General features: G+C 40.0%; 1 pseudogene; it reads left to right on the top strand.

The window, feature by feature from the left end:
• LOC102847524 overlaps positions 1–22881 on the top strand; it is a 49022-nt pseudogene extending 26141 nt beyond the window's left edge.
• Positions 22882–23133: the final 252 nt, after the last annotated feature.

Genomic DNA, 23133 nt, shown 5'->3' with positions numbered 1-23133 from the left:
ACATGTCCAAAGTATGTCAGACAGAGCTTCATAATCCTTGCCTTCAAAGAGCAGCCTGGCTTCAGTCTCTCCAGGATGAACTTGTTTGTTCTCCTGGTAGCCCATGGTATATTTAGTACTCTTCTTTAGCACCAAAGCTCAAAGGCATCAACTCTCCTCCTGTCAACTCTAGTCATTGTCCAGCTCTCTGATGCATATCAAGTAATTGCATAGGCAACTGTATCAGGTGCACCTTAATCTCCAGACTGACATCGTTGCTCTTCAGTACTTTGTAGAAGGTCTCTGACAGCAGATTTTTCCAATTTTAATTTCCTGGCTGCTGATACCAAGAGTGTTGATTGTAGAGCCAAGCAAACTGAAGCTGTCAACAATCTCAATGTCTTCATCATCTATCATGATGCTGCCAATCAGCCCAGTGGTGAGAATCTTTTTCTTGATGTTGAGCTTCAATTCACATTGAAAGCTGCAGTCCTTGTCCTTCTGCAGCAAGTGCTTCAGGTTCTCCTCAGTTTCAGCAAGCAGAGTTGTGTCATCTGCATAAAGCGATTGTACTAGAAGAAAATAATTAAAGGTCATCTCCAATTTGGACTCAATTGCAATAAAATCACAAAGCAACCAAGTTTTCATCATGCTTTTTAAATTAACCACTTTACAATTAGACATTTGCACATGCCTGACATGTTTGTGAGGAGTCCTAGCTAGCTTAGGCAGCTCTGGTGGGATTGAAAAAGATATCAGTTTCCTCTCCTTATGGTTTACAGCCTCAGGAACCTGATTGCAGCCCTTAAGTCAGAATCGACTCAACAACGTTGCATGAGGTGGCGTACTGGCAGTTGCACGTTGGGTTATATGGTGGATTCGATTACATTAAGCTAGTGGTGTAGAAGATCCCTCTGATCTAATGCCTTGGTGAAGACTAGCAAGGCCTCTCGGGAGAAGATTGCCACAGACGGACATTTATGAAAGCGGCTAGTACTCAGGGTTATTCCGGTGACTCAGGTTTCTTCTTCAAGTGAAAGAAGAAAGAGCTGCAAACAGGCAAGCTAGGACACTAAGAGTCAGACAGCAAGTGCTCTCTCATGAGTGAGAAGGAACTTTGGTCTACTGGCAGAGTGCCAGTGTTTATGGGATCTTCTCCTTAATCTTTTTTTTTTTCCTTTTCTTTTCCAGTTAGTGGCTTGTTCTGATTGGTGGTGAGGGCCAACTGTCTGTTCCATGGTGATTGAAGGTGTTCTTCGAGGTCGTGGAAGTCACAGTGTTTGTGCAATGTCATGGTGCCCTTAGTTCCAAACATAGAACTGTGGAGTGGGAAAGGGGAGGTGAAGTGGGAAAGGGGTGTACTTCCAAACCTGCGGGAGTTGTTACTTCTCCTAGTTCTGTTTTCCTGCTTTCTTTCTTGGACCCTTGTCTCCGTGTTTCCTTTGTTCTCTCTAACAGGTTACATGTTAGGCTTCTGACCCTAATGTCAGCAGTTGAAATTCATCAACTGCTGTGTGAGAAAAAGATGAGGTTTTTGTTCCCATTAGAATTTAGTCTCAGAAGCTCAGTGGAGGGTCACAGCATGTTGGAATTGACTCAGCAGTCTTTCAGCTTTGGTTAGGAATCCTCCCCCTAATACAACCTCCTGCATCAGGTTAACTGTAATCTTTATGCCAGGGCTTTTAGGAAACAACATCATAGGAGGTCCCCAGAGCCCACATTCAACGTGGCATAGAGCTGCCATCTCTGAGTGAACGTAGCTGTTTGTTTTCAGTTTGGGCCAAAATACCATGAGTATAGATGTGGTTGGCATGCCATCCAGAGAGTTACAAGACTCTTGTTTATGTGGCAGTAACTGAACCATTTTGAAGTGGTTTTGGTTAATCCTCTTTCAACCACTAGATGGAAGTGCCCACAGAGTTTGTGATTTCACATATTAACACTAGAAATGACTCTTTTTAGTGATGTTCATTAAAATGAAATTCTATCCATTTGACCAGGTAATATTCTTTTAGGCACTATAAATTATTCTGTCTCAACAAATGGATTATGTATGTCTATGAAATAATGAACATGGTTTGTGAAAGTTTGTAGACTAGTAAATATTGCCAAGTAAAAAATGGGTTTTTTAAAAAAAAAATAAATATGTAAGTCTGTAGTTGGAAACTAGATAATTAAAATGCATTGAGGCCTTAAGTAATTTGGATTGTCTGGAGCTTTATGGGCAAGGGTCTATAATTAATCATATTATGTGATTTTATTTTTTTCTTTTTTTTAGCATGAAGAGGGGTCAGTCAGGATGTTTGAGCACCTACTGGATTCGAATGGACTCAGAGAAGTCATGAAACATTATGGTCTCGTCCCTGAAGAAGATATTTGTTTTATCAAGGAATTAATTATAGGACCACATGAGAGCTCCAGCCAAGAGTCTTCGGTAAATTCAGTTTGAAAGTTACTAATGGCTTTCTTCTGTATTTTTCTTGATTCCTTCAAAGCCATACATTAGCCCAGTTTGCTGTTTATTGTTGTTGTTGTTGTTGTTAGGTGCCATCGAGTCATGTATGACCCATAGCAACCCTATTAACAACAGATCTAAACCCTGTCCTACCTTGTGCCATCTTCACACTTCCTGACACAGTAGAGCTCATTTCAGCAATCACTGTGTCATTCCAATTGGTCAAGGGTCTTCCTCTCCTTTGCCAACCTTCCACCTTTCTAAGCATCATGTCCTTCTCCAAGGAAAAGCCCCTTCTAGCAGCATGTCCGAAGTATGTTCTGTCAGCTCTCAAGTCCATAGCAAGTGATCGAAAGACCGTGGCCTGAATGAGACACACCTTAGTCCTCAAACTGACTTTGCCTATTTTAGATAATGAAAATTATAAAATATGTAACATATTTCTATTACTTAATAGAAAAAAATGAAAAATACTTTTTTGCCTAAATCTTAACTGATTCCTTTAAAAATTATTTCACCTAATTTAAATTCAATTTAATTTTAATATAAATCTTTTCTAAATGAATATTATATTAGAATGAGTTCTTTAGAGAAACCAAACCAATCAAGCACACATACAAAAAGAGATATTTACTTCAAGTAAATGGCTCACATGCTGATGTTGTCATTGATGTTGTTATTAAGTACCATTGAGTCAGAACCGATCCATAGCTGACCCTCCAGTGGGTTTTCAGAAGCAATTACACAGGAGGAGATTGTCCATCCTTCTGCAGAGTGGCTGGTGGCCTTGAACAGCGTGCCTTTGGGATTGCGGTGCAGCTTCTTGTCACTAGGCCATCAGAGCTCCATGTCATTGATGTTGTATGTATGTGTGTTGATTAGAAGCAGAAGTGGCATCCACTTCCTAAACAACATGCCTCTGGAAACTCCATAAACTCTATAAATTACCATAGTTATAGAAGGCTTCAGGTCTTTTGTTCATAGGGTCACTTAGGTGCCATCAAATCAGTTACACCTCATAGCAACACTATGAACAACAGATCTGAACCTTGCCCTATCCTGTGCCATCCTCACAACCTCTGACATGTTTGAGCCCATTCTTTTGCCCACCTCTTCCTTCCCCAGCATAATGTCTTTTTCCAAGGACTGTCCCCTAAGATAAGATGCCCAATGTCAGAAGGCCTAAAGTATTACCATCCTTGCTTTTTAGGTGTGCTTCCTCCAAGATATATTTGTTCTTTTGGCAGTCCATAGTATATTCAATACTCTTCTCCAGTACCGCAGTTCAAGGGAATCGACTCTTCTTTGGTCTTCCTTACTCATCATCTAACTCTCAGATGCATCAGAAGCAATTGAAAATACCATGACTTACATCAGATAAATCTCAGGTCTGTAAGTCAGACCTCTGGAAAGAGAAATCTGTGGAGGCTAAAGAGTCCAAGCTTGGCAAGTGAGGTAGCAGACTGCTGGGTCTGGAGAATGTCTACTCCACAGTTGAAGAGTAAGGCAGATCATTGATTTAAATCTAGAAGTGATAAGCCAGATGCAGGAAATTAGCAACAAGCTACCTAGCTTTGCCAGAAAGTTCATATATATAGTCAACATAGGTCACTCCCTTGAGCAGACTTCCCAGTAACAGATCAGGATTAATCCCATTTCATTAACATCATAGGGGTTAAGATTTATAGATAATTAATTACATTATCCTGGGGATTATGGCCTCCTTGACACACATTAGCCATCACTGTCCATTCCTTGTCAATATGACAGCTGTACATATCTCCTTAAAACATTATATAAGGGGAGCAGCAACTACAATCCCAGAGGCGCATGGTTCGAATCCACCAGATGCTCTGCCGGGGAAGGAGGGACAGTCTCCTCCTGTACCAGTCAGATCTGATTTGACGGTACATTCACACAAAAATAATAAAATTTAAAAAACCCCAAAAAACCATTATATCACCTACCAAAAAAAAAACCCTGCAAATCACATTTATATCTAGCATGATACAACTAACATACCTATAATTGGAAGTGCAACAGTCTTAGGTATTTTTTATAAATGAGGAAAACAAGGAGCTCTGGTAGCCTAGTGTCAAGAAGCTGTACTGCAATCCCAGAGGTACATGGTTCAAATCCACAAGATGCTCTGCAAGAGAAAGAGGGACAAATCTCCTCCTGTAGCAGTCAGATCCAATTTGTCACACACACAAAAAAAGAATAGTTATTTTAAAAAAAGTGAAGACAAAAATAATTCATGTATACCTACAGGGAAGAAATACTCAATAAAAATGACAACATGGTCGTAGTTGGTTCTGAGAGTGACCCTCTTTCCCACCTGTTCTGTGTCTGTTTGACCTCAGCAAGGACCTCAGCTGGTTGTGGTTCCTAGCGTGGTGGGCTAACCCGAACTTTCATCCCTTAGACGTGTAGGCAGTTAGTGGTTATGTCGTAATTAGATTACTGTAGTTTTCCATTTTGCATTTGGTTCAATGGCACCTAACAATTGATGGTTTTCCTCTGACTGTAGTCACAGTAATACAAAAAGATGGCCTAAGAAATCTCTATTTCAGACATCTCCCTGTTTCCTTTCATTATGTAATAATATTAGTCCTATTTCCTCTTGATAATAGGATCATACGTACCAGGCAAATTGGCAGCTTCCTTTTCCACCTGAGAACCATGACCTTGTTGACATACAATATTGTTGTTGTTTGCTGCTGAGTTGGAGCCAATCTATAGCTAACTCTCTGAAAAGTTTTCAGAGGCAGTAAATTGTATGGGTGGAGCTTGCCCTTCTTTCTTTTGATGAGCAGCTGGTGGATTTGAACTGCCTATGTTTGGGTTGCCAGCTCAGCTCCTCACCACTAGACCACCAGTGCTCTCAATATCAGCCATCACAAATATGTCTATCATATTATATAAAAGAGCTCGGCCTAGTGGTAGAAATCTGCGCAGCATTCCTGAAGGGACTCGGTTTGATTCCACCAGCTGCTCTGTGGGAGAAGGACGGACAGTCTCCTCCCATGTGATTCCTGCCTCTGAAAACCCGTCAGAGAGTCAACTACGAGTTAGTTCTGGCTCAATAATACACAACAATAACATTCTATAGAGAAGCCTAAAGTAACTTGTTTAGAAATGTAAAAGCATATGTCTCGATTATCCATTAAATTAGCATATTTGAAATATTTGGATGTACAAAAGCTTAAAAAAAATTGAACTGCTTCAGAAGAAAATCTCTTTCTTCTTGAAAAAGTATTTCCCCTTAAGATTCTTTTTTTTTCCTGAAAATTTAGAACTCTGTTTTGGTTTTTTTTTTAGAACTCTGTTTTAAAATGTAAGATAAAGAGAGGGAATTTGCAGTGGAGATCACATTTCCAAAAAAAAGTCACCTGAAAAATGTATGTAATATAGGTATTTATACAAAATGTCTAGTTAATTTTAGATAATAATATTTTATATGCATGAAATTAAGTATTATCAATTAAAGAACATTTAAAGTATTTCCTATTTCAATTTTTTAGATTTCCCCCCCATCTTTATTCCATAAACTCCTAGTTCTGAGAGAGATTTTATTTTTAAGAGAACTGTTAAATCAAAAAAACGGGAATCTTCTTGATTGTGGGAAATGGCAAAATAATACCTTAAGATAACTTTCCCCTTTCTACTAACTTAAGAATGAAATAGAGAAGGGGAGCTCTGGTGGCCTACTGGCAAGAAGCTGCACTGCAATCCCAGAGGCGCACGGTTCAAATCCACCAGATGCTCTGCCGGGGAAGGAGGAACAATCTCCTCCTGTACCACTCAGATCCGATTTGATGGTACACACACAGAAAAAATAATATATAAAAAAAAAGAATGAAATAGAGAAAAGAAAGAAAAACACTTTCTATCTCATGTTCCCAGTCAGATATCTACTTATACTTTCCCCGTTAATATATTTGCATGGCCCTGCTTATAAATAGATTTGTTTTCTATTTTGAAATTCTCAGGGCTGCAGAGCTGCTCTTCCTCCTTTCCTGGGAACAGCCACAGGAATGATCAAAGTAGCAGCTGCAACTCTGTTTATCTCCGTTAAAGCTGCAAATCTATTTCACCTCCCTTTCCCAGGAATTACTATCCATGACCCTCGACTTTTCCCTTATCTTGTACCAAGCACCTGTGAACATTCTAACTCCGAATTTCCTTGTAAGACAATATAAAACTCCTCTGTAACTTTTAAGTAACTGCGGTTTCTGCTTTAGAGCCAGCCTGGCAGTTTCTCCTCAATAAACTGTCTGTCTTGGCCTGAACTTCATTCTGTCCTTCCTTGGTGACCTTATAGAAACTTTCTTCTCTTCCAGTGGACTTATAAAGGGCGTCCTGAAGAGAAAAGCTTCCTCTATGAGATAGTGGCTAATAAAAAAAATGGTGTCGATGTGGACAAATGGGATTATTTTGCCAGGTATGCACTGAATACTTCAGAAAAGTTTACTGAAATCCTTGCATAAATTTTAGTGTTCTCCTTGAAGGTATGGCTTCCTTGCCGAAAAATTTTCTCTCTTTGTCTTTGGACTATTTTCAGGGACTGCCATCATCTCGGAATTCAAAACAATTTTGATCACAAGCGTTTTATTAAGTTTGCCCGTGTCTGTGAAGTGGAAAACAAGAAGCATATTTGTAGTAGAGAGAAGGTAAACGCAGTGTGGCTGGTATGAATGTATCAGTTCCCATCTGTAACATCCACAGCACAAACCATTTCCTGTGAGGCCAGCTATGCCCCGTGCTCCTGGACCCACTTCTGGCCATTCTAGGATCCACCTTCCCTCCCAAGGCTCTTGCTGCTCTACTGTTGGATCTGTTAATCCATTGCATTGACCACACAGAACTCAAATAACATACTCATGATTGTGGGGCTTATTAGGGGACTAACACGTTACAACTCAGTTGGAAACAGTCAGGATACAGTTCTTCAGTCAGGACAGCTTCTCAGATGTGCTCGAAGGCTCTCTGACCTTGAGCTTCACGATTTTAGAGTAATGTTAGAGAGCTCCTTTGTTACTGTCAATTTTGGCATCTCCTCCCCATTGTGCTAGCCAGCTTTCCAGTAACCCTGGGTGAAGGCCCTCAGCTCTGGCTTCATGGAGTTTCACTTCACTTCAGTCTCACATGGGCCTCTGGTTCTCTACTACCTCTGTTGCTGCAGCTGTGTCTTACAGAGGAAACTCTGGTCTAAAAGGACAAGGTGCACCGCCTCTTTCTTCTTTCCTGATGGTAGCAAGATTCCTATTTTCTTCCTGTAAATATGCTCAATTTAAGCCTGGTTGGATGATGAAACTAGCCAAACTCCTTAGTAATCTACACAGATTATTTGCATCTTTCCACACCAAAGGTGTAGAGACTATTTACCTCATTAATGTTATTAGCAGGGAGCCCTGGCGGCCTAGTGGCAAGAAGCTGTGCTGCCATCCAGAAGAGCACGTGGTTCGAGTCCACCGGCTGCTCTGCGGGAGAGGGGTGGGTAGTCTCTTCCCATGCAATTAACGGCATCTGAAAACCTGCTGGAGGGTCAGCTATGGGTTGGTCCCAACTTGACAGTATACAACAACAATGACGTTATTAGCGAGGTCCTACCAAGCCACTTGACAAAATGAAAAACTAATGGTGAACATTTTGAACAGTTAGTCTAACTGCACCTGGCAGCCATGTCCATGAAACAACAATTACTATATTACTGTTGCTAGTTCGAAGGCACATCCAAAAGAATAGTATACATAGTTACTGGTGAACAGATAATTAATTGTTCCTTGTTGTTGTTGTGTACCAACAAGTCAGAACTGATCCATAGCTGACCCTCCAGTAAGTTTTCAGAGGAAGTTAATCACACAGGAGGAGATTTCCCATCCTTCTTTTGCAGAGCAGCTGGTGGCCTCAAACTCTGTACCTTCTGGATTGCAGCACAGCTTCCTGCCACTAGGCCACCAGAGCTATATTGTATTACAAAAAGTGTTTGTGTAGTGAGTGGAGCATACATGAGTAATGGTATCTATCCCCTAGAGTTGTTGGGACAATGAAAAGAAATGTTAGAGTTATGAACCTAGAACAGAAACTTTCTCTGCATTTAAGCATTTAATAGGTTGGTGGTTTTTTAGGGGTATTTTTTTCTTTATCTATTTTGTTTTTTTCATACTAAGCTGTCAGAGGAGACAGCATGGATCATGAAGGTAGTTTTCTCAGGGCGAGGTTTATCCATTGGGCTCCAGATGGACTGACCCCAGCGATTTCCTGGAATGTAAATTTGTGATTATAGGGGACTGTGTTCGTGCTAAAAAAAAAGAGTAGATTTTATTTTTTATCCTTCAATAAGAATGAAAATCATAAGCCAATAATAAATGTCTTTATCTACTATCCTGGATTTTTAAGTGAGATCACTTTTTAATGAATCAGCCTCTATTCTTAGCCTTCTCATCTGCCATCATCGCTTTTCCTTGTCTTAAGGATTTATTTTTTCCTCTTACAAGATTATATAACATTATCTCTCTCTTATTTGCTATCAAGTCAGAACAGATTCATAGCTGATCCTTCAGCGCAAGTTTTCAGAGGCTATAAATTGCATGGGAGGAGACTGCCCACCTTTCTTTATTACATGTTTTCCTGCAGGAAATTTGGAACCTGTATGAAATGTTCCACACACGCACCTGCTTACACCGTAGAGCTTATCAACACAAAGTTGGCAATGTCATCGAAACAATGTAAGAAATGTGATGATTTCCCTGTGAATTTTCTTATACTGCTTTGCTGTAGTATATCATAGCTGGGCCACGTGGGAACTTCTGTTGAGAAAGTTGTTAGACTAAAAATCAAAATGGAGGTTGAAGCTCAACTCAGAAAATCCTATGGCAGGACATTTCCCAGAACCAGAATTCAGAAATTCCCAACCAGAAACTTTATGTGCCAATGAGTTAGTGCAATGTCAACTAATCTCACAACCCCCTAAAACACACTTGCTAAAACCCCATATAAGCCCAACCCCCAAGGCTACTCCCTTTGTTGAGTAGCCCTGCGGGCCATAAAATTTGAAAAATGTTTCTACCTAGGAGTGGTTCTTGGCTTTGATATTTATCTTTGTTTCTATTTACTTGCCATAAGCAGACTAGTTAGAATACATTATCTGATTTGTTTGATACTTTGGTCTGATCTTTTTTTAAAAAAAAAAATTGGAGGGGCTCTCTGGTGGCCTAGTGGGGCTCTCTGGTGGCCTCGTGGCAAGGAGCTGCAACTACAAGCGCAGAGGCTCACGGTTTGAATTCACCAGATGCTCTGCCGGGGAAGGAGGGACAATCTCCTCCTGTACCAGTCAGATCTGATTTGACAGTACACACACACACACACAATTTGGATAAATCTAGGTTTAAAGTCTCATATTACTTCTTCCTAACTTGAAACTGATTTAATTTCTGCATTTGTAAAACTGGAGCAGGTTATATTAAACTACCAGAGCTTCTGCACAGAGGTATAATTTAGTTCAGATTTGATGGCAGTGAGTGAATTATTGGAAAGGTTAAATAATATATCTAATGTCCTTTCATACCTGCTAGAATATAGGAAGCATGATAGCTTTTAAAAGCATGTACTCATTTAGTATGGTCTAGAAGAAGTTGCCTTTAAAAGTCAGTTGTATTGCAAGACTTAATTTTTTCTAACACAGAAAAATTTGCTTACTGAAAGTAAAGATTCAAAATTTCTAATAAGCATGAATTTTTATAAAATTGATGCTCTTTAGGATTACAGATGCTTTCCTCAAAGCAGACCCCTACATGGAGATAACAGGTGCTAAAGGAAAAAAGTATCACATTTCTACAGCAATTGATGACATGGAAGCCTTCACGAAACTAACAGGTAAGAACTGGGAGATAACATAAGTAGTTCATCACAGATAACTTGTACTTGGATCCACAATCAATACCCATGGTAATTACAGACAAGAAATAAAAAAAATAAATAAATAAAAATTTAAAAAAAGACTTCTTACATTGAAAGTTCATCTGCTGAGGACCTCTCTCAACTGTTAAAGATCAAGGATGTCAATTTAAAAACTAAGGGGCCTTTGATCCAAGCATTGGTATTTTCAGTTGCTTTTGTATGCATCTGAAACTTGGACTGGGACTAAGTAACAGCAGAAGAATGATGCCTTTAAAGCTGTGGTCTTGGCAAAGAGTACTGAATATCCCGTGAACTGCCAAAAGAGCAAACAAATCTATCCTGAAAAAAGTAGAAACAAAGTACTCCTTAGAGACAGATGTTGAAGCTTCATCTTTGGACATGTTTTTCAGGAGAGGCCAGCCTTAGAAAAAGACATCATGCTGGGGAAGGTGGAGGGTCAGACAAAGAGAAGAAGACCCTCAACAAGACATGAAACAAGATAGATTGACACAGTGACTAACAATGGGCTGGAGTATGTCAGAGATCATGAGGTGCTGAAAGGGGCGAGTTCTTCATAGGGTCACTTTGCTTTGGTTGACTCAGGGGCACCTCACAGAAAACAATCTTTTTACCAGAGGGTCCAAACATTACAGGCCATTTGGGCCACACTTTTGAGAAGAGCTCCCTTTAGTTCTGTTCTTGCCTCATTAACATCAGAGAGCTTAAAATTTATAGCCCATGGTATTCTGTTATGCTGAAGATCATGGCCATGTTTACACACAATATTAACCATAACAGTCACTAGGAGATGGAATTGAATAGATGGAAATAGATTTGATGTTTATGGGTTATCTACTCATCACCCAGACTCCACAGCCATCAACTCAAATGAATGTCCTCTTGTTTCATCTCTAACCTTATAATGGATTATTTTGAAGTGAATCAAAGACAAATTGGAACAATTTTTCAGAGAGATTTCCTTCACCACTTTACTGGAAACATCTTTTTCCGTGTTCGATTTTTATATTAATGTAACTGAAATTGTATCAAATTGGCAGATAACATTTTTTTGGAGATTTTACACTCTACGGATCCCAAATTGGACGCTGCACGGGAAATTTTAAAAAATGTTGAATGCCGCAAACTGTACAAATATGTGTCTGAAATTCTTCTGACAGAGAGAAAAATAATGAGTAACAAGGTAAGTTGTCAGGCTTGTTGCGTTGCTGAAAAGTGATGAATTCTCTTTCTCCAACAAAAAGCAATTACCTCATTTCATCTGTCCAGAATTCCATTTTCTTGGACCTATTTTACAGTTGGATAAACTGAGACTTGTGAGAGATGAAGCAGCTTGCTCCTTTAAGCACAGTTAATGAGCCAGAATTCAAAGTCAAGTCTAAATGACCTCTAATGTTTTGCTCTAATACCTAAATGCAGAGACTTCACCTTTTGTCTAAATATATGTGTTTCTTTTGTACTTCCAACAATCATTTTCCCCTCTTACTGTTGGAGATCTTTACGTTTACTAGTAATGCAAGTCACATTGTTAAACAAATGGAACATCACAATAGTTCTTTGGATTACATTTTTCTATTTCTGTTTACTAGTAGGGTACAGAGGTAACTCATGGCTGGTGTGAGGCTGAACACTGTGACACTGATGTGTCAAATGCGAGAATGATTACCTATAGTGGATAGTGTTTGGTGGAGCTCCCCAATTAAAACAAGCTTGGAAGCAGGAGTGACATCCACTTCTGTAATAGCTTGCCTCTGGAAACCCTATGAACCTGGAGAAAGGCCGAAATTTATACCGATGTCCAGGTCTTTTGTTCATAGGATCACCATGAGTCACCTCCGACTCTACGGCACTTAACAACAACAGTAGGGTAATACTATATTTTCTCAAAATGATAGATTTGTTATGCAGATTCTCAGAATGGCTTGTTGAAAAGATGGTATATGTTTGTTAGGAGTAGCTACCTCTTTTTCCTAGTTAAGTGTCATTTTCAGCACCTGAATGCCTTTGTAGCATAAATGTTTAATGGTGGAAAATCAGAGTTCTGATTATCTTTTCTAGGAAGACTATAAATCCCTTCCACAAGAGGTTGCTGATGCTAAACCTAATGAGTTGCAGCAGCCTCCCCTGAAGGCTGAAGATCTCATAGTGGATGTAAGTAGTTAGCCCAAAATAACATCATCAATAAAGTTTGTTTTGGGGTTTTTTTAGAGGTTTTTTTTTAACAATAGAAGTCCTATTGTTATAAAAATAGTCCATGTTCATTTTTTATTATTTTTTAATTTTTTTCCATGTTTATTATTGAAATGGGAAAAATGGTTTTTAAATTTTCTTTATTTTATATGGTATAAGTGATCGAGATTCCTCCTACTTTCTTTATATTTGCATACACAATTATTCTGGCGACTTTTAAAAAAATATTAATTGTATTAGTATATTTAATGAATTTACTAAAAAATGAAAAGCCAGAAAAGCATTTTTCTTTAACAGGTTTTGTCAGTATCTTCAAATGTAATATGATCATATGACTACAAAGCACAACCCAACCCTCTGCCTTTGAGCTGGTACTGATCTAGTGACTATGTAGGACTGAGGAGACGTGCCCTGTAGGGTTTCCAATATGTAAATCTTTATAGAAGCAGAGTGCCGCGTCTTTTTCCATGGAACAGCTAGAAGGCTCTAACCAGCAATATCTTTGTTAGTAATTGAGTGTGTTCACTACTGTGCCATCAGTACTCCCTCATATGGTGGATTGACTATTATACATAGTAGTTTTAAAATGTTTTTCTGGTTATAAAAATAGTATATGCCTACTTTAAAACAAAACAAAACCCTACACACACCAAAGAAAAAGAGTCAGACTTCTATTCTCATTGAGACCACAGTGTTGTCTTACCTGTATCCCAAAAAAACTTGAACTTACCTTCTATTTCCTCTTAAATGTTATTTTGTTTTGTCCTGCTCCATCTTTTTCTCCCATTCTGCCATCTTTGCTTTGCAAATTGTCAACAATGATAACTGCACAACATCTAGTGCTTTTGGGCTCTAAGTAGGATTTGTGTATTCCATTAGTTCTCTTGGCTAATGATTTCTAGGGAACTCTTATGGCCTAACAGCAAGATGCTGCATTGCAATCCCGAAGGCACATGGTTCGAGGCCACAAGCCACTCAGCTCCTGTGCCATTAACTGCCTCTGAAAACTCACTGGAGGATCAGCTATGGGTCAGTTCCGACTCTATAGTACACAATGATTATTTCTATTCATCTTTTATTTTCTTCACTTTTCTTTGTTCTGGACAAAGAAAGACTGGTAGTTGTAACTTAGATGTTTGCTTGCAAGCAATTTCAGTTACTACTCAACAAAGTAGAACGTAGACCATCGTTTTTGTAAACTTATGTTGTGCCAGTTGACCTTGATAGTCCCTGAGACTGCAGTCACAAAGAACCTACAACTAGCAATTCATTCTCTCAGGATATTTGATTAGGATTCAGAAGTTTATATAACTGTACTGCCTTTTAGCCTCAGCTATATACATGCACATGATACTAACATGATACCTAACATTCCCATGATACTAACATGATACCTAACATTCCCACCTTTGGGGTGATAGGGGGCAACGAGGTCTTCTGGCAGCTTCCTGCTGGATGTGGCATAGTGGGGTTTAAGGAAGGCGGGTATGTTACGCCGTGTCATTTGGAGGGACCGGTGTGTACTTCATCATGCACAGTTCACTGATGGTTTGGTTGGTAAATGCGCGAAACTGCTTCTGCAAAAATTAGTAAAGATTTTGAGTAAGCATGGCCCACAGGTTAATGCAAGAATGAACAGTAGTGTAAGAGGTACGGAAGGTAGTAGCCATCCCACCACTGAAGGGAGGGTATGATGGAGAAGAGAGTATATCAGTTAGGGACTACTGGATGTACTGGTTGTATGAAATTATTGATAGCTTAGAGATCTTGCACTAGGCAGTATGAGCTATCTGGTTTCTTTGCTGGAAGGATAGGAATTAAAATACCGATTTTAAGGAACTTAGTTATAATGGGTTTCAGTCCTTGGAGATGTCCTATACTGATAAGGTATAGGGAATGCATGGAAAGGAATGCATGGTCCTTTACTTTAATATTAAGAGGAGTGTGATGTGTGATGGGTTAGAGGTATCCCAAACTATAAGATCAACTTGATGGGTGGTAGTGGGAAATTGGAGGTGGGGGACAGCTTTCTTCAGTAGTAAAGCATAGAAGGAAAGTTGTATTGGATTAGGGCAGGGGAGGAGGAGGGTGTGGTCTATAGAAGCTTTAAGTTTTCTAGCAGCTAATTTTTCAAAATATATAGAATGTATTGCACTGCAATCCCAGAAGTATGCGGTTCAAATCCACCACATGCTCTGCTGGAAAAGGAGGGGGCAATCTCCTCCTGTACCAGTCAGATCTGATTTGATGGTACACGTAAAAATAATCCAATAAAAATTTTAAAAAATATAGAATGTATGATATTTGAACTATTGCTATATAAAACTTTAAACAAAAAGGAAAAGATACATTTGAAAGAAAAAAATTTTGTTCTGAATTCTTGCTAAAAAAATTGAAGTGGGTAGAAAATAAGGAAAAAAGGAAATAAAATTCTTTAAATTGTCTTAATAAAGTAAAAAGCTGTTTTAAATTATTTTTTTACTGAGTGGAAGCATTAACTTATCAGTACAGAGAGTGAATTAGAAAAACAGAAGAAATTATCCTATTTAAACCTTTTTTACTTTGTTTTAGAATTTACCTTGAAAAGAGAAAAATAGGTTTTGGCAAGAAAGAGAAGGGTGCTGCTGGATAGATTTTCTAGTTTATAGTGATTGGGTGGCTGGATTTTGATACAGGGTAATGTGCTATAATGGGGTGGGGGACTAGTTGGGAGGAGGGTGAAGAGGGCCAAAAGAGTTTGATCCCTTTATCTGTAATAGTCGGTCTGGAGGCTGGGGGGCGGGGATGGTATGTGGGATCACTTACTGGGTGGGATCAGAAAGAGGAGAGAGATGAGAAGATTTGTTTAAGGTTTATTTTTTAACGGGGAGGTTAGATAAGAGCTTAGGATAAAAATTTTAGCTTCAATTTTAGGGTGAGAGAGGCTGGAGGGAGAAAAGGAAGAGGGCTTTTGCTATAGCAGTGGTGGTGGTAGATCAGGCAGGAGGGTGGGAAGTGCTTGGCGATCAGAGAGATCAAAAGTGAGGAAGGTTTTGATCAGGAAGGGGAAAGCGTTTAGAAAGAGAATTTGCTAAGTATGGCAGTTTTGACAAAGAGAAGGACAGAGCAGAACACAAAGAAAGGGATTTTTTGACCATTTGCCATTGCATTAGTAGAAATTGTCGAAGTCTTTGAGAGTTTTGAACTTGAATGTCCCATTTTATGGCTATTGAGACCTATTATTTAATTGATAATGCAGCTATGCCAAGTTCTTGCAATAAAAGTTATCAAGGTAGCGGAGGAGACACCAACAGGGGAGGGTACCAAGAAGGGCAGAATTGATTGGCTCCCATGATGATGGGTAAGTAGTGGGGATTCAGAAAGAGAGACTCGAGGAAATTAGGGGTTCTTTAATTACCTTTGGTCTTCAAGGGAAGGTCTGCTCATGGTGTGGGCAGGAGATTCGAGAGAGGAAAACACTGCTAGCTACCTTAAATTGCTCTGGTGTTGTTTGGAGGGACAGCAATGGCAAGAGGCAGAAAACCCCTGAGAAGGGTGTCTTCTTGACAGTTCATAGAGCAGTGGTCAGGAGGCAGACCAGTACATGTCATGCCATGTAAGATCGTACGCTCTTTGGTGTATGTGTCAGGGTCTCTGGAGAAGGTGCCAAGGCGCTTCTCTAATTGTGATAGATCAGTGAGAGAGAAGAGATATGAACACGGACTAGACCCTCAGCTCCTGCCATCTCGCGGAGGCGGTGGAGGAGGGTAGGGATTGAATAGAAGAGTTTACCGCAGAGGGGGTAGGTGGAGGTCATCATGAGCACATGAGTGGAGGGGATGGGAAGGATATTATTATTATTATTATTAATTTTAATGAAAGTTTACAGAGACTGAGAATTTCCATTCATTCACTGTTGCACTTTTCTCCCTGCCCACCCCTCCCTCCCCCCAATTCCCTCTTCTCTTTGAAAAGTAAAAGTCTTTCATTGTTATACAATCCCTCCCCACAAGTCCACTCTACTATGCAGCCTTCATTCTGGATTCCTGTCATGACAGTAATACCTAATCACATATCCCTTTTAAACAGTTTTCTCCCTCATCTGTTTCAATGCAGTATACAGTATTTATCCTATCTTTCTCAGTCTCACCCCAACCCTGATGTCAGTCCCATTCTACAACAGTGGTACTGTACAAAATTTGTCCTTTTGTGACTGAGATACTTCACTCAGCATAATGTCCTCCAGGGTCACCCATTTTGAATAATATTGCATGAGTTCCTTGGTTTTTTTTTGTGCAGCATAGTATTCCATTGTGTGAATATACCAGAGCTTCTCTATCCATTCGTTTGTTGATGGGCACTTAGGTTGTTTCCAACTCCTTGCTATTGTGAACAAAGCCGCAGTAAACATGGGTGTGCATATAGGGAAGGATTTTTTTTTAGGATCAATAAAGCTAGAGGTTGGGTTTGAAGAGTCTCTAGGACTAGAACCAGGTGCTTGGCTGAGGGTGGAGATAGGAACATAAGGAGAGGAGCTGAGTCAGAGGAGTCAAAGTCAGGATTATTGGGGGATAGAGATTGTGGGTTGGGAGAGTTTGTGGAGGATACAGAGGGAGAGGAAGCAGGAGAAGCAGGAGAATCTTTAGCCAGAAAAACTTGGTGGGTATGGTAGGACTGAAGGAGGGAGGGCTGAAGTCTGAGGTAGATGGCTTGGACAAGTGAAATTTCACTGGCTTTACAGATTCCCCTGCAAAATTATCAAGATCTTGTAGGATAATAAAGTCAAAGTTTCCTTTTTTTTGCATTTTTAGGCCAAGGAGTCCAGTGTCTGAATGGTTCTCTGGCCAGATTTTGGGTACAAGTTTTAATAAGTTTTTTTGTTTAATGAGGAGACAGCATAAACCCCATTTTTTATAAACCCCCATTAATACCAGAGGCAGAAGGGGGCCATAAAAATTCTTAACTTAAGGCAAACACGAATGCCCCAGGTAAAGTCTTATCTGTCCTTGCAAAGTAAAAAATTAACTAGTGTCTACATGACACAGAAGGAGTAAAGGCAGGCAAAGTAGCCAGCCTGTCAAAAGCCAACCCACATGACTGATCCCCCGATCCACCTACCATGATCTCAATCTCCCTGCCCTGACAGTGGCACTCAGGAAAGCCATAAAAGCAATTGTGAAGGGGGACTCGGGGCTTTTTCCCTCTTCACCTTCCTGCTGAGGGAGAAAGTCTCCACATGTGGAATTTAATAAATGCTCTTGAATTTTCAGATGTGTGATGATTGAATATCCTTTGAGGGGCATTTTGTGGGCAGAACATTAACATATTCCTCCAATCCCAATGACAAAAGGTTTATAGCCTAAAGGAGTAGATTTAGATAGCCTAGACGGGTTGGAGCCCATGACGGAGAGTAGCAGGGAATAGGAAGGAGTCAGAAAGGCTGAGAGTGTCCCCTGTGCCAGACAGGACTCCACGGGAAAAGTCACCAACTGTGGTTAAAGCGTCCTTTGACCAAATTGGGACATGGGAGAGTCTACTCAGCCAGGCTTGGGCTTTAAGACAGAGAAAACGAGACAAAATAGACTCTTAGAAACGTAGAGTCTCCACTTACCTGTAAGGAGCTCTTACCACATCAGCGGGGTTTTGGTGGGCACAGGAAGGAGGCACTCAAAGGGCCAATCAACCAGGAGGGATTGTCCTATTGGGGTGTCTTCCTGCTCAAGTTCGGCACCAGATCAAAGGTTTTGGATCGAAGCCAAGAACCACGCTGAGGTAGAAACATTTCTCAGTTTAATGCGTGCCGCCGAGCTACTCAGCAAGGGGAGTAGCACTGGGGGTTGGGCTCAGGAGGGTTTATATGGTGTCACTGCAGTGGTTCACTGGGGCATAAAGTTTCTGGTCTCGGGAAACTGGTCCTGGAGAATGTCCTGACATAGGATTTTCCGAGTTCTGGTTTCAGAAAATGTCCTGACATAGGATTTTCTGGTTTCGGAAAATGTCCTGACTTAAGATTTTCCGAGTTCTGGTTTCAGAAAATGTCCTGACATAGGATTTTTGAGTTGAGCTTCAACCTCTATTTTGATTTTCAGCCTAACACCATCTAACATTAGCTAGTTCCCTATTGCCTATTATCCCTAGTGCCATGACCTCTTCTAAATCCAGCCTGCACATCTGGCAGTTCTCTGTTGACCTGTTGCTCCAGTTGCTTTTGGATAATTTTCAGCAGAATCTTGCTTGCATGTGATAGTAATGATACTGTTTGATAATTCCTGCACTCCGTCAATAATATTTATATAAAATACAATGTATATGAATGTATAAAACACAATTTACATGAATGGTTGTTGTTGTTATGTGTCATCAAGTCAAGTGACTCATAGTGACCCTATGTACAATAGCCCTGAAACCTGCTCTATCCTGTGCCAGTCTTGTTTCTGACACACATACCCTCATTACCTTTGTCACTGAATCAATCAATCTATCTCATCGATGGTCTACCTCTCTTGAGCTGTCCCCTCCACCTTCCCAAGCATGATGTCCCTGTCCAAGGACTGGTCCCTCTGTGCAACATGCCCAAAGTATGTCAGACAAAGTTTCACCCTCTCCAGGATGAACCTGTTTGTTCTCCTGGCAGTCCATGGTATATTCGATACTCTTCTCCATCATCACAGCTCTAAGGCATCAATTCTCTATCAACAAACTAATGAAGTAATTAAAAAAAAAATCAGGAAAGGTGTGTGTCAAGATTGAATCCTTCCTCCATACCTATTAAGTCTGTTTGCTGAGCATCATTCAAGGAGCTGGACTCCATGAAGAAGAATGTGGCACTGGAGCTGAAGGAAAATTCATCAACAATCTGCATTATACAAATGATCCCACTTTGGTTGCTGAAAATGAAGACGCTTGAAGCTCTTACTGAAGAAGACCAAAGACTACATACAGCTTTTAGTATGGATCACTCCTCGACAAGGAAAACAAAAATCCTTACAGTAAAGTTGTCAGTGATTTAATTTTCTTTAAATCTAGTCAGCACTCATGGCAGCAGCAGACAAGAAATTTAAAAACCTACTGTATTGACAAAATCTGCTCTCAAGGACTTCTTCAGAATGCTAAAGAGCAAGAGTGTCAGTTTTAAAGACTAAGGTGCACCTGACCCAGGTCATGGTATTTTCAGTTGCTTTGTATGCATGCAAAAATTGGACAATGAGCAATGAAGCCTGAGAAAGAATTGATGCCTTTGTATTGTGGTGTTAGCTATTGATAAGTTGAAATGCACATAATATGACTGAATAATTTTTAAATCATTCTATTGAATATTATGATGTCAAATCTCTCTTTTATTTTTCCACAAGCAGATAAATGAATTTTCATCTTAAGAAAGCACTACATTCCTCTTTACTCCTCCTTTCAGGGTAGAACATGTTTAAAAGTTCTCCCAACTTGATTTTCCTAGAGGCCATATCCTTCTCCAGGTTCTTCTCTCTTGCTTCATTTTTAGTAATCAAACCAAAGTATTTTTTTTTTCTTTATTTGCTTCTAATGTATTCTTTTGTCATTGTTGTTGTGTGCCATCGAGTCAGATCCAACTGCCACAAGATGAGACTGTCCATCCTTCTCCAGCAGAGCATCTGGCATCTGGTGAATTCGAACCATACACCTTCAAGAATTGCACCGCAGCTTCTTGCCACTAAGCCACCTGAGCCCCCTTTCTAACTTACCCTTAAGTCTTTTTTTGTCACCATCACTGCATAAATCAGCAGTGACATCAGTGTTGCCAAACCTAATAGTCATTTTCATTCTCTGCCGCCTCAGAGCCATTTCTTCTGCTAATATTCTTTTGTTTCCTGCCTTGTTGATTCCATTTCCTGGTTTCCCCGTGTGTGCAGAGGAGAACTGTGTCTAGACCACACAATCTCAGCCTAGGCCAAATGATTTATAGGACCTGGCACTTTATAAAAAGTTTCTCTGTGTCATCATAGTGCCAAGCACAGTATCACAATGTATCACTTGTCTCTTTTATTAAGGTTATCAACATGGACTATGGGATGAAAGACCAGAATCCGATTGATTACGTTCACTTCTATTATAAGAATGATCCCAACAAAGCTGTTACGATTCCCAAAGATCAGGTAACTGTCTACTTTGGTAAAAACATACTATAGTAACGTATGACAAATCCTTTTAGTAAACGTGTATTTTTTTTGTCCAAGTTAATTTCTAAAGTTAGTATGTGGGCCAAGGGGAAGGCATATTTTTAAAACTCAAGTATACCTGATTTTATATAGATTTTCCTCTTTGCTAAACATAGATGAAAACTCTGGTTTTTGCATAGAGAGAGGTTGTGAATCTGCTGGAAGAAAGGTGGTGCTGTGTGGTTGACTTCATGTAAGTTTAATGTACTTATTAGCATATCTTTCTCTTTTTTTAAGAATCTTTATTATTATTATTTTTTGTGTGTGTGCACCATCAAATAGAATCTGACTGGTATAGGAGGAGATTGCCCCTCCTTCTCCAGCAGAGCATCTGGTGGATTCCAGCTGCGCATCACTGGGATTGCAGTGCAGCTTCTTGCCACTAAGTACCAGAACTCCCTTTTGCATATCATTCTATAAAAGTCTATATGTGCTATATGGATTGTCATGTGATATAAACCTTTAGTCTCTTATTAACTGGCGTAAAATTTTAGAGTATTTTTCAGTGTCACAAGTATCACAAATTTTGCTCTTTGGATAATGATTGGAAGAATACAATATCAAAGAAATGTACTGTGTTAATTTAACAACAAGAATGGTACTTTGAGTATGGGGGAAAGCTGTGTGTGGGCCTAGCTCAAGGTGAAAGTGAGTCTTTTCTTCTTTGCACAGGTTTCACAGCTTCTCCCTGTGAAATTTGAAGAGCAGCTGATTCGTATGTACTGTAGGAAGACAGATGAAAAGAGTTTGCATGCTGCAAAAGAGTATTTTAAACAGTGGTGCTCAAACAGAGGTTTCAAGGTATTATACTCATATACTTTATACAAAAATAGACTCTCTAGACCCTCTGTAAAGTTCACATCTAAATTACAGTCGTTTAGTTAAGGCTTTAAATATGAAGTCTTTAAGCTTTCATTTCAAAATGTCTTAGCTATGTCAAGCAGTGATTTCATATTACACCAGTTGAGAGTTGGTGTATTGTATATAAAACTCGATGAAAAGCCACTGTGGGTCAGTTCTGACTTGACAGTACACAACAAGAACAACAATAATAAAAGAAAAAATGATGACCATGTGAATGATTACCATCTTTATTATCATAAAGATCTCACTAGTGATACATTAAGTCCTTCCAGTGGCCCTGGGAGATGGGAAATGTTTTCCAGAAAGTGATCCTCTTTTAGAAAAGGTGGTTGAAACCGAACAGTTGTTTAATGCTGTGTACCACTGATGATAAACTTTCTGACTTACTTCAAGCTTAGTGCTCCAAACGTATTGGTTTTTTGTTTTCTTTTTCCTGGTTGTATGCTGTCAAATCAAATCCAGCTGGCACAGGAGGAGATTGCCCCTCTTTCTCCAGCAGAGCATCTGGTGGATTCAAATTGTGTGCCTTTGGGATTGTAGTGGAGCTTCTTGCCACTAGGCCACTAGAGCTCCCTTCAAACCTAAGTTATTTTGGTATACTGTTTAAGTTTTTCTAAGAAAAGAATTGGGAGGAAGAGAAGCCACGCTGTAATTGTTAACTTTGTAGAGAATGTTGTTTAAATTTTACCTTTTTGAATTACACACAGTAGGTGTCTGGAGCAAAGAAAGTACCTAATCAGTGTTGACTGACTGAATAAGTGTACTTGGCAGTGAGATGGGAAGCAGCATTCTGTTCCTAGTCCAACACTTTTTTTTAAACACTTTCTATCATAGTTTCATTGTTGGTTGTTTTTATTTTCCCTTGTGTCAGTGCCAAAGGGAACAGAAAGGAAAAATAAGACATGAAAATATAGCCCAGTTTTTAAGTCAATACTTTACCAAATGATAGAAGGAGGAAGAAAGTTCTAGCGATTGAGGGAGCGGTGGGAGCAGCCGACGGGCGGGTCTGAGCAAGATAACAATCTCCCAAAAGCACCGGGACTTCGTGGGAGAGAAGTCTGTGGGGAGCCTGGCTGGCATGGGTGAAGTCCTGGACAAGAAGCTGGAGGAGAGGGGCTTTGACAAGGCATATGTGGTCCTTGGGCAGTTTCTGGTGCTAAAGAAGGATGAAGATTTCTTCCGGGAATGGCTCAAGGACACATGCGGTGCCAACGCCAAGCAGTGGACTGCTTTGGGTGCCTTCAGGAGTGGTGTGATGCCTTCTTGGAGGCTGCGCCAGGAGCCCACAGACCCCAGGCCTGAGGCTCCCCTTCCATCCTCTATGAAGCAGATTGATGGAGATTGCTGTGGTGGTGCTCACCTCCAAGGCTTTTAAGGAGTCTTCTCCCCTCACCTTTTTAACTTTTTTCAAGTTCCCCCTCTTGCATGGGGTTCCCTTCTCCTTTCCTGGCCATGAAAACAATGTTTCAAGCTTCCTGAGTGGGTTCTAGGCCCTTTCCCTCACTCTTTGCCCTTCACCTCCAGTTGATTTTTATGCCATTTGGCTCCTTTTTG

The sequence above is a fragment of the Elephantulus edwardii genome, unplaced genomic scaffold (genome assembly GCF_000299155.1).
Source record: "Elephantulus edwardii isolate Elephantulus edwardi_28Jun2011 unplaced genomic scaffold, EleEdw1.0 scaffold00015, whole genome shotgun sequence".
In the NCBI taxonomy this organism is placed as follows: Eukaryota; Metazoa; Chordata; class Mammalia; order Macroscelidea; family Macroscelididae; genus Elephantulus; species Elephantulus edwardii.
Note: the sequence above shows the minus strand (reverse complement) of the source record. Positions and strands in the feature narration are given on the sequence as shown.